The following is a 14,806-nucleotide window of genomic DNA, read 5'->3' as shown; positions in this document are numbered from 1 at the left end:
GACCTTGACAGGCTGGAGAGGTGGGCCCGTGCCAACCTCATGAAGTTCAACCAGGCCAAGTGCAAGGTCCTGCATGTGGGCCGTGTCAATCCCAGGCACAAATACAGGCAGGGCGTGGAATGGATTGAGAGCAGCCCTGAGGAGAAGGACTTGGGAGTGCTGGTGGACGAGAAGCTCAACATGAGCAGGCAATGCGCCCTTGCGGCCCAGAAGGCCAACCGCATCCTGGGCTGCATCAAGAGGAGTGTGGCCAGCAGGTCGAGGGAGGTGATTCTCCCCCTCTGCTCTGCCCTGGTGAGACCCCACCTGCAGTACTGCATCCAGCTCTGGAGCTCCCAACATAAGAAGGACATGGACCAGTTGGAGAGGGTCCAAAGGAGGGCCACGAAGATGATCAGAGGGCTGGAGCACCTCTCCTATGAGGACAGGCTGAGAGAGTTGGGGCTGTTCAGCCTGGAGAAGAGGAGGCTCCGGGGAGACCTTATAGCGGTCTTCCAGTACAAGAAAGATGGGGAGAGGCTGTTCAGTAGGGCCTGTTGTGATAGGACTAGGGGTAATGGTTTTAAAATCGAGGGAGGTAGATTTAGATTAGATAATAGGAAGAAATTTTTTACAGTGAGGGTGGTAGAGCACTGGACCAGGTTGCCCAGAGAGGTGGTGGATACCCCATCCCTGGAAACATTCAAGGCCAGGATGGATGAGGCTCTGAGCAACCTGATCTAGTTGGGGATGTCCCTGCTCCTTGCAGGGGGGTTGGACTAGATGACCTTTGAAGGTCCCTTCCAACCCAAACCATTCTATGATTCTATGTATGTGTGTGTTGGGGGGAGGTTGTCTGAGAGTAATTTATGGTTGGTTTTGACCTGAGTCAAGTTCTGGACTGAACAGGTTGCGTAGACAAGAGAGAGGGGTAGGGGCAGGGGGCCTATTTTCTAAAACTGTCCCGAATGTTAAGCTTTGGCTTTGTCAAAGGTTGTGAGACGTTTTGTGTTGCCTGTCTGGTCTGATGAGAAATGTTGTGTTGTGAACTAACATGATCCTAAAGGAGAGAGATACAAAATTGATCTATTTTTATTCTGCCACTGGCTTGCTGAATGACCTTGCGTAAATCACATCCCTGTACTTCAATTATGTAAATTAGAGATAAAAATTTTTCACCTTCTTAAAGTGTTTTGAGATGTACTGATGCAAAGCTAGATGCTATTATTTTAATACCTCACAATTAACGCTCCATTTCTAGCGATCTGACGCTGCTATCAAAACTCCCACTGCTTTCTGGGTGATATCTCATGTGATGGGGTTTAGGGATGGATGGTCATCTAACCAGGCAGGGGATAATGTCAGGGGACACAAGGCTCATGAACTGTCTTTGCAATGGTCATTACTTTATGTTTCAGAAAATGTGAAAATTAAATGAAAAATGCAATTAGGAGGCTGAGCAGTGCTGGTTGATGGTTGTGAATGGCTGGGCAGCAGCAATTCTTCACTGGCCCCTGAGCAGTCAATGTCCCAAGCAGGATTTTTCTTTTACTCCTATGCGAACACAAGCACTGGTAATGACAACTATTATCCTTGATTAGGCATCAATGGCTTTCAAAACCAAACCAAAGAAGACCTGTGACAGACAGACAGGGGATAGAAAGGAAAATCAGTTAATATGGCTACAAAGAGTGGAGACAGTTTAACTTCCATGGACATGTCTGTATCCAAGCCTGGATGTGGCTCTACCAGCAAGGATTTGATCCCACCAGCTCTCACTTTGCAAAAAATAGTTAATATTCACTAAATCAAGGTCAGGGACCTGGTGAACCCACCAGACTCAATTCATTCTCACTCTTTTTCTCCATCCTCCCATGTTTCTACATATGTCAGAACAGCTTAATATTTTAGGGATGAATATAGGCTGGGGCAAGTGGTGACAGGAACTGCTCAGATATGTGCTATTTCTTCCCTTCTATCCCAAAGCAGTAACGGAGACGGAGACAAAGCCCATGATGCCCTCCAAGTCATCTATGAAGTTGGCTTGTGCTGAGTCCTTATACTGTTAGTCAAGGTGCCAAAGGGATGCAAACAGATCTGCTCCGGCTCTTCTGCAACCGCTGAAAGTTAAGTGATGGAGCAGCTGTGGCCTTCATGGTGGATCAGGATCCACCATCCAACAGCATCCAGGGAAAAGGCTGACAAGCCATCGCTGCAGAGATCCTCCAGTTTCTCCTGCGTGGCCAGGCTATTGAGCAGTAGACAGAACCAATACTTTGTCTTTCTTCAGCCCCAAACCAATCCTTCCATTGGTTCAATCAGCTTTTAAGTAGATGTTAATGTTGTGGCAGTGAAAGCCTTGATGTGACACCACTCCTGGCACCAGGGGACATAGATGGGGCAGGAAGATGTGCCAGTATAGCATTCACCTGGGGTGAATCATTTATCTCAAGAAATGAAAAGCAATATAGGATACTTCTACAGCTTCCAGGTCTCCCAGTCTAATTTAAATGGCTAATCAGGAAGAGAAACAGAAAAAAAAGAAAGATCAGTTCTAGTGAGAGGAAAGAGAACTATTTTTTCCTTGAAGCAGGCGGGAGGAAGCTTTGAGGCAGTAGCCTTTTTCTAAGAGTGACCAGCCAGCTCCTTGATTGGAGGTACCCTCGTGCTGCAAAGGGACATCCTGTTAGTATTTGCTTTCCAGTGTTGATCCCCTGACAGAGCCCAGAGCTTGCTCTTTAAGTAGCCCAGAGCTGATAAATGTATTTTTTGCAGGGAACAACAGGAAAAGCTACACCTTGTGCTTGTTTTGCCCTCAGCTCCAACATGTGCTGGAAAGTCAGCTCCAGTCCATCTTTCCCTGTGATAAAACAGCAGGTTTTTGCTGCATCTCATCCAGTCTCTTTTCTGATACCACTGATTAGCGCTGAGCCTGTCCCAGTCATGCTATTCACTGCTGGCAACAAGACTAAGATCATCAATTTATTCTATCCTGGTCTGTAGTCATTGATCTCTCTTGCTGGAGAAGGATGAGATGTTTTCTTTCTTTCATCCTACACTGTTTTAACTAAAGTTTTGATGGAAGCAGAGCAGCCTCCTGAACATGCTGCAGAGACGTTCATTGAACTTAAATGGAAATGAGCCTGCCAAAAAAATTAACTGCTGGCACTGCCAACATGTTTAGAATAAATTTCCAAACAACCCCAAAAAGCAAGTTGCTCCAGTTAGAGCATGGTGAAAGCCCTGGGGAACTTGATAAGATCTGCCCAGGAAGCAGTAAACTGGTGAGGATCTGTGAGGGTATCATATGCCAGCTCACTCCCAAAACCCCTTCATACCCTTGATCTGCTGCTGGAGCCTGGAGGAGGTTTTGCATGTTTGGGTGGTGCATCCAGCTTCCCTGCCTGGATCCTGTACCTATGGTGTTTGCATAGGTTTGTCATTGGCACACGGCACTGTCCTCCCAGTTCAAGAGACAGGAGCATACTGGAGGGAGTCCAGTGGAGGGTCACAAAGATGATGAAGGAACTGGAGCATCTGTTGTATGAGGAGAGGCGGAAAGAGCTGGGACTGTTCAACTTGGAGAAGACAAGGCTCAGTGTACAAGTATCTGAGTAAAGAAGATGGAGCCAGACTCTTCTTACCAGTGCCCAGTAACAGGACAAGAGGTAATGGGCACAAACTGAAATACAGAAAATTCCATTTAAACACAAGAAAATGGACAGGTAATCAAACACTGGCACAGGTTGTCCAGAGAGACTGTGGAGTCTCCATCCTTGGAGACAGTAAAAACCTGACCTGACACAGTCCTGAACAACCTGCTTTAGCTGAGCTTGCTCTAAGCAGGGCGTTGGACTAGACATTCTCCAGAGGTCCCTTCCAGCCACAATGATTCTGCAGTTCTGTGCCCCTGAAATTTAAGGGGCAAGTGTTGTCTTTGGTTGAGGTCTGTTCTTTGTAGCAGGTAATTTCCTAGCTTGAAGAAGATTCAGGAAGCCCAAGTCCAAAACAGGAATGGCTGTGAGGCTAGTAGAGAGCTGCCAACACATGGTGTGGAGGGATCGTAGTCTACAGGAACAGAGTGACTTGTTGACATAACTCAAAAAGGTGCCATCATTTTCTTTTCAGGGCTAAAGAAGATGAATATTTGCAAACTAAGGAAATAGGTACATGGCAGTGAGTTCTTGGAAGAGCAAGAGCTGTTTAATATCTCTGAGATGTAAATAATGTTAGCAGAGATCTCTCATTGTGAACATAACCTTTCTTTGTCTAATAACAGGATTTGTAAGTAGAACTGTCAGAACCTCCCATTCCCTCAAGCTCAACAAGGGCTTCTTCTATTTCAACAAAGAAATCAGGAAAATGTTTCCAAATGCACTTTTCTTCATTTTCAAGTTGCTTTTCCACTGGGGGAAAAAAAAAGTAAGTAGAAAACTAGAAGGGAGCTATGACTCCTCAGAAGGCCCCAAGGCAAAAGTTAGGTGATTTGGTGGTCCCTGCTGGAGCATCCATCACTTTAGTCTGTCCTATGTTCATGTCCAGTCACAGCATTAGTGAATTCACCCTGGTTGCTTGGCAAGTCAGGATAGAATGAGTAATTTCCTTGCATGTGCTAGCTGGCAGAGTCAAAGGAGCAAGTTATAATTTACCTTCTGACCTTCAAATCCAAATATGAAGGGTTTGGGGGTAATATAGGCCATAGAGAAAGGCACTAAACCCTACAACTTGTGGCCAACTAGCACTCCCAAAACGTGAAGGGACCAAACCATGCACACACTGCTATGTCTTTTTTAATAGCTACAGATGTGTGTGGCAGAGGGATGGGTGTGGAACATGAACTCATATCTTTCTTTTGGCTTTAAGGCTTCATGTTTCCCTTAAAATGGAAGGAAGGATCAACAGAGATTTCTGTGACAGAAGCTGCTCCTTTAACTTTGCCCCTATGATTTCCAGTAGATTTCATGCTTCTGGCTCTGGCAAACAGTTCTGCAGGGCCCTGATTTCCTTGTGGCTTTGTACAGGTTTTTGGTCCCTAAGCCACAGTAGTGCTTCTTCCTGGGATGGTTCCTGTCTCAGTGTGTTGATGGGGGTACGCCGCTCCCGACTCTTCCTGCTCACTGGTGCTGCTACTGGTATTGCAGAAGCCTCATCTCGTGCAAAGTGATGGGCAAAGACAAGCAATAGTCCCTTACCCAGAAATCTAGGTTACACAAGACCATGCTCCGACACCCTTGTATCTGATCAAAAGCCAGCAACTCCCTCAAAAGCATGATCTAAATTTAGAAGGGGAATCAGATTATGGTTTGGAGCAAGTCAACATTGCTTTTGGTATCAGAATGATGTCATGTCCACTGGTGACATTTTCTGAAGCAAATATGGATAATTTCTAGCACCAGCGGGGTGCTACCAAGGAGAGGTATCTCACCTCTTTACCCAAGCTATGTGAAAATATCCAAATCTTTTTTATTTTGTTGTTTTACTAGGAATTGCACCAGGTTGGCACTTGGAATATATTGACCTGAAGGACTCCACCATGGACAAGACATTTCACTTCCAGTGTGATCACTGGCTGGCTAAAGGTGAAGATGATGGGCAGCTCATGAGAGGACTGGCTTGTGCCAATAATGACATCCTGAAACTGAAGGAATGGACCGGTAAGTTTAGAGTTGACTTGTGGCATTTACTGAGGGACCTCAGAGGCCATAGGACCACATCTCCTGCAAGTTGCTCCACTGAAGGTTCCCATGGAATAGGCATTTGTATTTGCAGGCTTTAAGGGTTGGATTATTGAAGGTACTCTTTAGTTTGAAAGTGCAATGCTGTGATAAGAAAGAAACAAATCAGGATTTATGAGGAAGAAAAACATCTCATTCTGGGTTGAAACCTAAGAGAGGCCCATCTGCAGTGCTTCAATCCAGTAAGCCATAAGGACATATGGTTATGGTCTCATTAGAAATAATGGGCTTGAGTCCTTCAGGTGGAAAATAAGTTCAATCCTTAAAGCTTTGTAAGAAACATTACTCCAGCTTCCTCCTTAACATGTTCTGGGCTACTGGCTCAAGTATCCCAGCTGAACATGATAGCTGAGCTTAACAGCCCATAGCCCTGGGTCTGCTCTGGGTAATTCCACTGGGTCCAAGGTAATTACACTGGTGTCTAATGTGGTGAGCCAGCGAGCAAGAGTTATTTAACTGCACTGACGATATGCAAAGTGCATCTCAAGAACTCCTGCACCACAGTGCTCTTCTTCAGGAGAGTCAATAATCACATTACTTCAGTGTGATTTCACTCTGCCCCTGCAAAAAAAACCAGCCTCATGGTTACCATTTTGGGTACTTACATGCCACCGTAGCATCTGAGCACATGGATACCCTCACTGTCCCTGTTAGGAACAGTGGCATAAAAACTGTAGGATTTGGGCTATGTTAAAAAGGGAGTGCTTAGCACAGCAGAGAACTGGACATAGCTTGTTGAAGAGTAGCTCCATCTACTCTTGCTAGCTGATCAAGCGCTACTCTTATTTTTCATGTACTCTATCCCTACATGAAATCCAAAGCATGTAGAAGTCAAAAGTCCCACAGATTTCAGTGTGGTTCCATCCTTATTTCGCAAATGCTTTCTCGTGTGCTGTGATAAATATTAGGAAAAGAGTTTTTAAGCAAACTGACAGCCAAATGAAGAGATCTTTCTGGCTGTCTGCTCTTCCTTTTCTGTTTAATGTGTGTGTTAATTATGCTTTAAAGCCTATGAGATTGTCACAGTAACAAGCAACAGAGAGGACGCAGAAACAAAGGAAAACATCTGGATCATCTTAGAAGGAAAGCTGGGCCACTCAAAAGAATTCCTTATGGAAAACTCCTCCAAGAAAAGGAGATTTGAAAGGTAGTGGGACTGGATGGTGGGCTAGAGCAATTCCCCATCAGCTATGTGTCTTCCGCAAATGCCACCTCTTCTCCAGAATGGTCTACAGAGTTGTGTTTGTGCCATGCTGTTTCTCATTCTCCTTCCAAAAAGCCTAATGGCTTCTCAACTGGAGTAAAAGGAAGACATAAAATTAGTTTATGATGGGGAGGCACAGAGAAGGTTTAAAAATGATAAGAAAAAGGCATTTGGTAAAAGGAAATGTAGATGATGCATGTGTGCATGTGTGTCCTTTTGTATTAGTATGTACAAATGGGCTTCTGGCGAGTCCCTGGGGAGGCTGTGTATTTTTGAGCTGGGAGGAGCAGAAGGAAGCTGGAGGTGTTGTTAGTTCCTTTTACAGCATCTCACTGGCAGTGGGAATCAGAGAGAAAGTAAAAATAGTTGGAGGCTAAATGTTGTCAGAGCTGCTCAGATTCGACTTTCCAGACGAATCTGGGGGGTAAGGCTAAAAGATCACTGTCGCGTGAGGAAAGCCAAATATCAGCCCCGTGTGCAGACGAGCTGGAGGTGGATCTATGTAACGTGGGGAATGTTCCTTTTCCCATGTGGGACTGTTCTGGTTTTGTTAGTGAGGGGGGGCCTGAGGTGGTAGCTTCTGTAGGAAACTGCTAGAAGTTGCTCCCCTTTGTTCAGTGGACTCGGCCGGGCCTAGGGCGGACCTGCTGCTGGCCAAGGCCGAGCCAATTGGTAGCAGAATGTCCCGTGATAACGCCTCTGAGATAACGTATTTAAGAAGGGGAAAACAGAAAAAAAAAAAGAGGGAAGATGTGAAGCAGCTGAGCGGGGGGCAGAGGGGGGGGGCGCGACCCTTGTGGGCCTTGCAGGCCTCACCCTCTGGCCTCCCGCCAGGCAGCCGACTGGGCCCAACTCGGCCCGGCCTGGCTGCAAGAAGTGGAGAGGAGATGAGAAGTGAATAAGATGTAAAAAGGATCCTGAGAGACGTCTGCCAGCCTATTGTGAGGAACGGCTGCAGACGCCAAGGTCAGTGAAGAAGGAGGGGGAGGAGTAATATGGCTCCTGGCCAAGATTCCTCTGCAACTCGTGGTGAAGACCATGGTGGAGCGGGTTGTCCCCCTGCAGCCCATGGAGGTCCACGGAGGGGCAGAGATCCACCTGCAGCCCGTGGAGGACCCCACGCCAGAGCAGGTGGAGGCCTGAAGGAGGCTGTGGCCCGTGGAGGGCCCGCTGGGACAGCTGTTCTAGAGGGACTGCACCCCGTGGAAGAGATGACCCACGCCAGAGCAGTTTCACGAAGGACTGTGTCCCATGGGAGGGACCCCACGCTGGAGCAGAGGAGGAATGCGAGGAGTTCTTCCCCTGACCATGAAGCAGCAGCATAAAACAACGCGTGATGAACTGACCACGACCCCCATTCCCTTCCCCCCCCCGTGCCGCTCGGGAGGGGAGGTAGTAGAGATAATGTTAAGCCTGGGAAGAGGGAGGGGTGGGGGGAGGTTATCTTGTTCCCTGTCTCATTCTCCTGCTAGTTTTAGGAATAAATGAGTGTTTTTCCCCAAGTCGAGTCTGTTTTGCCCGTAACGGTAACTTTAAGGATTTCTCCCTGTCCTTATCTCAAACCTCGAGCCGTTTTTCTTATATCATCTTCTATTCTCTCGGAGGGTGGGGGGAGTGAGAGAGAGACTGCGTAGTCTGGTCCCGATCGGGGCTGAACTACGACAGGGACCAAAGTGCTCCAGATGTGAGATGGGTTTTCTACTTTGTTTAAGGATACAGCACACCCTTAGGAGATGGGAACCTCTTCAAAGTCACAGACACTGCTGATGTACAGTTGCTTTGCAGGGAGGAACGTTTTTTCTTGTGGGTCTGTAAAGGAAAGTGAAATTACAGCTGATGTGGACTCTAGTTTGAATGGCTGAGATTTCATGTGAAACATGGAAGATCACGAAGCGCTTCCTCCAGACCTTCAGCCGATGGTGTCTACAGTGGAGTTAAAGACACCACTCTCCAAAGCAAGTCACAGTCCGTCCTTGGAGGCAGATTGGAATAAAGACTAGTCCAAGGAGATAAACCTAATAGATACACAGGGGACATGACAGGGAGCCAGCCAAGGGTTTGACAGAGACCTATTGTTTCTCTAAACTATTTTCAATCTGAGCTTCAGGAAGGGTGGCTGAACTAGCAAATTTAAAACAGCTATGGTGGGTAGATGTGTAACAGATACAGTATCTGTCAAGGATGAATAAATAAATGCCAGAGGGGATATTAGTCATTCTTCACCTTTATCTATATAGAGGAAAATTGGTTTTGTATGTGGAAGAGATCAAGTTTATCCTAGAAAGTCCTAGTCCTAGTCCTAATTTAAAGTGTCACCCCTAATCAGAGAAAATACTAAATTTACATATGGAAATTATACTTTGTGTTGAATGGTTGTAGGTTAAATCAAATTACTTTAAATGAAGGCTTATCTTCTATCTTCCGTAGCCATGCAAATGACTTAATGTCCATATGAGACAAGTCTCTGTGATCCTTCAAGATGCTAACTGAAACTGCTCCCTGTTTCCTGTAGGGGAGCAGCAGACACATTTCAGTTTTCTTCAAAGAACGTTGGTGATACTGCAGCCATCTGTGTCGGTCACTGCCCAAAAGATGGGAAGAAGTCATCTGCAAAAGCTGATATCTTCTGGCATGTCCAAGAGATCATCATAACAGAGATGGAGATTTGCAACAAGTAAGTGCCTTCTCATCTGCAAGGAGCCACTCCAGGAGGGTATGGAGAAGCTGAGCAGCTCTGCATGTGTCCTCCTGAAGCATTTCAGACAAGAAATAGTGGAAAGTTTTCTCGAATCTTAATCCCTTTCTGAAAGCTAAGGACAAGCTGTTTGGTGTGTCAGGTACACAGCTTTCCCTCCTGACTTGCCTGTGCAATTTCTGAGTTGTTAGAGAGGGCATTTGCATATGCACATAACTTTATGAACAAGTTGGCTTGGGTGAATCTCGCAGCTATGACAAATTAATGTCCCGCCTTGTGGAAAATACTTAGACTGACTGAAATTTAAGGGATTTGTAGGATGCTCTGCACAGACTGGCCTTTAGGTAAGTCTTGTAAGAGATCTCCTAGAAAAAAAGTTGAGAGTAAGACAAAACCTGAACCTCCAGTTCACACCAGTTTGGATGCAAGATCCTTCTGGGACAGTCTGAAGAGCCCCCTGGTTGCAGTCACCTACCAAATCAGAAGTTCTCAGCTACTCTGATTTGAATATGACTGAAATCTGCCACAGCTGAAAAATGAACAGGTCTGAAGAGCCCTGAGCACATCAGGTCCTACAGGCTTTGGTCTGAGCCTCATTTTTGAAAGGAGCAATGTACACAACTCAGGGAACAGATAGCACAGTGACTATACAGGAAGCAGAGAAGATAGTCTGGTTGCAGAACAAACTCCTCTTCAGAGGAAATAGCTACAATGTTAATTGTGCATTTTTTTTCTTCTCCATGATATTTCCATTGCTGCTAAAGAATTTAACTATAAGGAATTTGTTCCAGCTGAGACAATTGAGTGTTTAAGAAGAAATCTTTGAAGTGGTCTTTTTTTTTTATATGCTAAGAGTCTCTCCTAGTAAATCAATCAGCCAGCAGAAGAGCCTTAATAATATTTGCTGAATGAAAACTCAATCTATTCTTTTCTCCTGGTAGGGAAAAACCTGGAAGCCTTAAAGTCCAGCTATGCAATCAAGTCCATGCACTAAACTCATTGGGAGTATGCTGAAATTGCTGAAACAGGATGTTTTGAAGAGGCCAAAGATCTTCTCATAAAGCCCCAGGTTTTTTAAAGTTGTTTTAAATTAAAGAGGGCAGCCAGGAGATACCGGTAAAGCCTATAGCCTGTGCTGCTGTCTGAATCGGGGCTCTGGCTTTGCAGACGCAGCATTTCACAGCGGTGCTTGCTCTGCACATGATCAACTGGAGCAGATCTCACTGTGAGAGTAAGTCCTTGCTTCAGGTATTCTCGATCCCAAATATCCAAAAAAACCCACTCAGTCAAGCCAAAGACCATATTAAAAGAGTTATGAGATTGGTGCGGCAATAGTTTTGAATTATACTGGGATTATTGCCTTTTAGTAAATCTTAGTGTGCAAGAGGGCTGTATTTAGAAACTTTTTCTTGCAAACCCCACAGCTAGAAAGGCCATCTTTTTTTTTCTGCCCCTCACAAAGACTGGCATGCTCTTTCGTAACTCCAGACCATGAGATATTATGTAGCCCAGGAAATAAAACTGCAGCATCAGGCAACCCCTCCATTCCACTCTCATGCTTTTCTGTCCCTGAGCCTGAAATTTTGCTCCCACCAGAGCTTCTCATTTATTAAGCTTCTTTCCAGAAAAAGAACAGCTTTACTTTGGCTGTGGAAAATGTCAAAAGTGTTGACAGTGCTTAAGAAGCACAGTATTGCTGCAATTGCAGTAACCCTTCCTCCAGGTGTTTATTTTACGCACATGCACTGCAATCCAGCTACTCTCCCTCCAGGAAGACCTGCTGCAGTTGGGTGAAGGAGGGGCAGGGCGAAGGGGGAAAAACTCATTTGGAAATGATCTGCATCATTGGAAATGAAATACATCATTAAAAACAGAGTGCTCCAGCCCCTGGCTGCCAGGTCCATGGTAATTTATGGATGTATTGTGTGCTCCCTGCATATCACCATGGGCAGCACTGCAGAGCCAAGGGCTTTCAGCATCTGGTACCTATCATTTCTGTGCTCAATGCTTTTTTTTTTTTTGCCTGCTAAGGATGGGCTGAGTGATCTAGATGGAGAAAAGGGGGATCTAAACCTCCTCCACTCATCTTTCATATTCCCTTTTTCCTACTTCCTAGCCCAACCTTAACCATACTGTCAGTGATGATCATTGCTGAGTTCCCTTGAAGAGCAGCTGCGCGGATGAGACCCTGCTCTCAGACCAGTTAAAGAGATGACAGGTGCCCCAAACCGACCCTCACATGTGCAGGGTATCTGTGGCTGTCTAGGGAGATGTTGAATTTTCCAGTTGCAATTGCAATGTTCAATCACGGCTTTCTAGAGAGAAACTCTAGTGCTAGCACATATATGGAAAAGTACTGAAACAGCATTAATAGTGGGCAATTTAGCATCATGCCCAGTCCATAACATTTGCCTAATAAAGTGGCCGTCCCCACCATTAGCATTCTGCTAATTTTCCTTTGGTAGATATTTTTTCAGGTGCAACATGAAAATCCCTCTGCGTTACAAGACACGGGACTACAAAGTCTTTGAGTGTGCCAAGGTCACCGAGAGCTTTGCCAGCAAAGCCCAGAGCTTGGTGCCAGTCAAATACGAGACCATCATGATCACAGGCTTTGAAAAGGGCGTGGGGACCGATACCAACATGTTCATCACCATCTTCGGGTTGAATGGGGACTCGGGAAAGCGGGCGCTGAAGCAGAAGTTCAGGAACCTCTTTGAGCGGGGCAAAACCAACAGGTTTTATCTGGAAACACTGGACATGGGAGAATTAAAAAAAGTCCAGATTGAGTATGACAACAGTGGTCTGACACCTGGCTGGCTGGTGGAACGGGTGGAGATGACCAACTTGGCAACCGGCGTGACCACCATATTTCCCTGCGGGAAGTGGCTGGATGAAAACCAGGGTGATGGGTTAACCTGGAGGGAGCTTTTTCCTAGGTACTGAGGAGGGCAGGGCTGCAAGAGGGTTTCAGTCCCTTCTGAACAAACATTTTACTCATTATACTGTTTTATATTGAATTTTACTTTTTAAAACACTACCTTTTATATTGAGAGGTTTTTAGTAGCAAGATGCTCTTCCTGGGTTAACATTTTGTAAAAGCAATACTGCTTTTTTTTAAGCGCATACAAAATTGTGAATGAAATAAATACATTTCTCTCTTATTTATGATTCAAAGCCACAACTGGCAGTCATAAACCATCCTTTAACAGCTCAGATGCCATCTTCTGCTTCCAGTGCTTTGCCCCGCCAGGGCTGGGAAAGCCCACTGGCCTCCACCACTGATGAGCTCCCCTTTTAGGCAAGTGAAGAGGATAAGGGAATTGAGCCAATCTATTTAAGAAAAATGAGCTTGGAGATCCCAGATTTTCCCACTTCTGGCACCTGTGAACCCTGCATGTCTGTACACATACATGCACACCTCCAGAAGGCACTGCGTCGGAGGCAGTGGGCACAGCAGGGATTTCTGCAGGGAGGGCTGAGAAGGACCATTGTATGTGGGGTAACGTTAGCAGGGCTGCATGTATGCAGGAGGGGCAGTCCGCGGTGATTCGCGCGCTAGGCGCAGATAGGTCCATGGGCACAGGGGGCAGGTGCGTCCGCGTACGTGGTGGGCACGGATAAGTCCATGAGTGTAGGGGTAGGTGCGTGGTGGGCACGGATAAGTCCATGGGCGCAGAGGGCAGGTGCGTCCACGTACGTGGTGGGCACGGATAAGTCCATGGGCACAGGGGGCGGGTGTGGTCGCGTGCATAGCGGGTGTGCGGGTATTTAACCCTGTGTTGCGCAGCATTAAATTGAAGGCTTGGCTTGACGGTATCCGTGCGATGCCCTGCTTTCCCCAGGGCGGGGCTCCGGTGCGTGCGGGGTAGGTTAGCTGGCAAGAGAGCCAGCAATTGTACACCCAGTCAGGCCTCAAGTGATAGGATCAGAGTGATGTTTTCCACCCATGGGCTTTTCCCCGTAACTCAGATCCAGCTCTTGGGCTGCATTTATCTGGGTATGCCCAGAGCTGAGATCTACAGCTATGGCAGCCAGAACAAAAAAAACAAAAACAAAAACAAAACCAAACCAACCTAATAATCAATTCCACTGCAAGGAAGCTGTGTTAGCTATATTCAAAGCTGTCTCAGGATAATCTTACCCTATATGGCTTGAAGACCAACTCCGTTTCAGAGTAGCTGCTATTCATTTTAATTTTTTATTTTAATAAGAATTGCTGTTTTGATTTTTTCTGTGGTGGAGGAGGGATTTCCCGGCCATAATAAGGGCCAGTGCTCCTGTAGGTGAGCTCTTCCCAGCTGCTCTCATCTTTACAGGTACCAACAAGAAAAGCTGTTTAAAGATCATTACTTCTGGAGTCCTGTCTCCCTCCCCAGGGAGCAAAGCAGCAGGACACATCCTTCAGAGGAGAAAAGGAGGTGTCTGAGCCACCATGAGAAGACGACTTTCCTCTTGGCCCTAGGAGCGGTCTTTCCCCCTCCCAGAAGCTGGTTTTAAACAAGCACTTTGTGCGAATGGAGATTAAATAGGTTAAGAGTGGGTTAAACTCACTGAGCCCATCCATCCCATCAGTCCCTGGGTTGGGGATGATGCTTGAGCTGGGACATTGTAGCCGGTTCGTACGCACAAAAATCACCCAACATATGATATTTAAAAGCACAACAGTATTTATTGCTCTATTACAGCCCTGCATAAGCAGTTACCAGCATAAGCAGTCACAGTTACCTGCATAAGCAGTTACCAGCGTATTGTCTTCCCTTTGTGAGAGTCTTACCACCCCGACTAAGCCAGAGACACCACCGAGCAGGAGGATGATGATCAGCAGGGTCAGAGCAGAGAAGGGAGGTAGGTGCAGCACCCTCAGGGCGTCCCCTGTTGTTTGTAGAGTGAGCTCTGGGTCCTTTCTCTCTCCCTCTGCTCTGAGCCACCTCTGTTTATCCCCTCAGCAGATTCAGTGGCAGAGTACTGACCAGGTGTTGGTGCACGCGTGGCCAGCGCATGCAGCAAGGCCTGCCAAGTACGTGCCCTGCTGGCTAACAGCGGTTCCCGGATAGCAGCAACATCCTGCTCAATAACAGCCCTCCTAGCTCCCCTCTCTGAGATAACACCCCTCCTAGCTCCCCTCTCCAAGGTCGCGTTCTCACAGCTGTGCGCAGCTTGTAATTTCCCACAGTGGCCCTACACAGGCCA

General features: G+C 46.5%; 1 pseudogene; it reads left to right on the top strand.

The window, feature by feature from the left end:
• The window catches only part of LOC147596573 (lipoxygenase homology domain-containing protein 1-like), a 51,013-nt pseudogene extending 38,454 nt beyond the window's left edge, over window positions 1–12,559 (top strand).
• The last annotated feature ends 2,247 nt before the right edge of the window (window positions 12,560–14,806 follow it).

The sequence above is a fragment of the Chlamydotis macqueenii genome, chromosome W (genome assembly GCF_036417535.1).
Source record: "Chlamydotis macqueenii isolate bChlMac1 chromosome W, bChlMac1.mat, whole genome shotgun sequence".
NCBI lineage: Eukaryota > Metazoa > Chordata > Aves > Otidiformes > Otididae > Chlamydotis > Chlamydotis macqueenii.
Note: the sequence above shows the minus strand (reverse complement) of the source record. Positions and strands in the feature narration are given on the sequence as shown.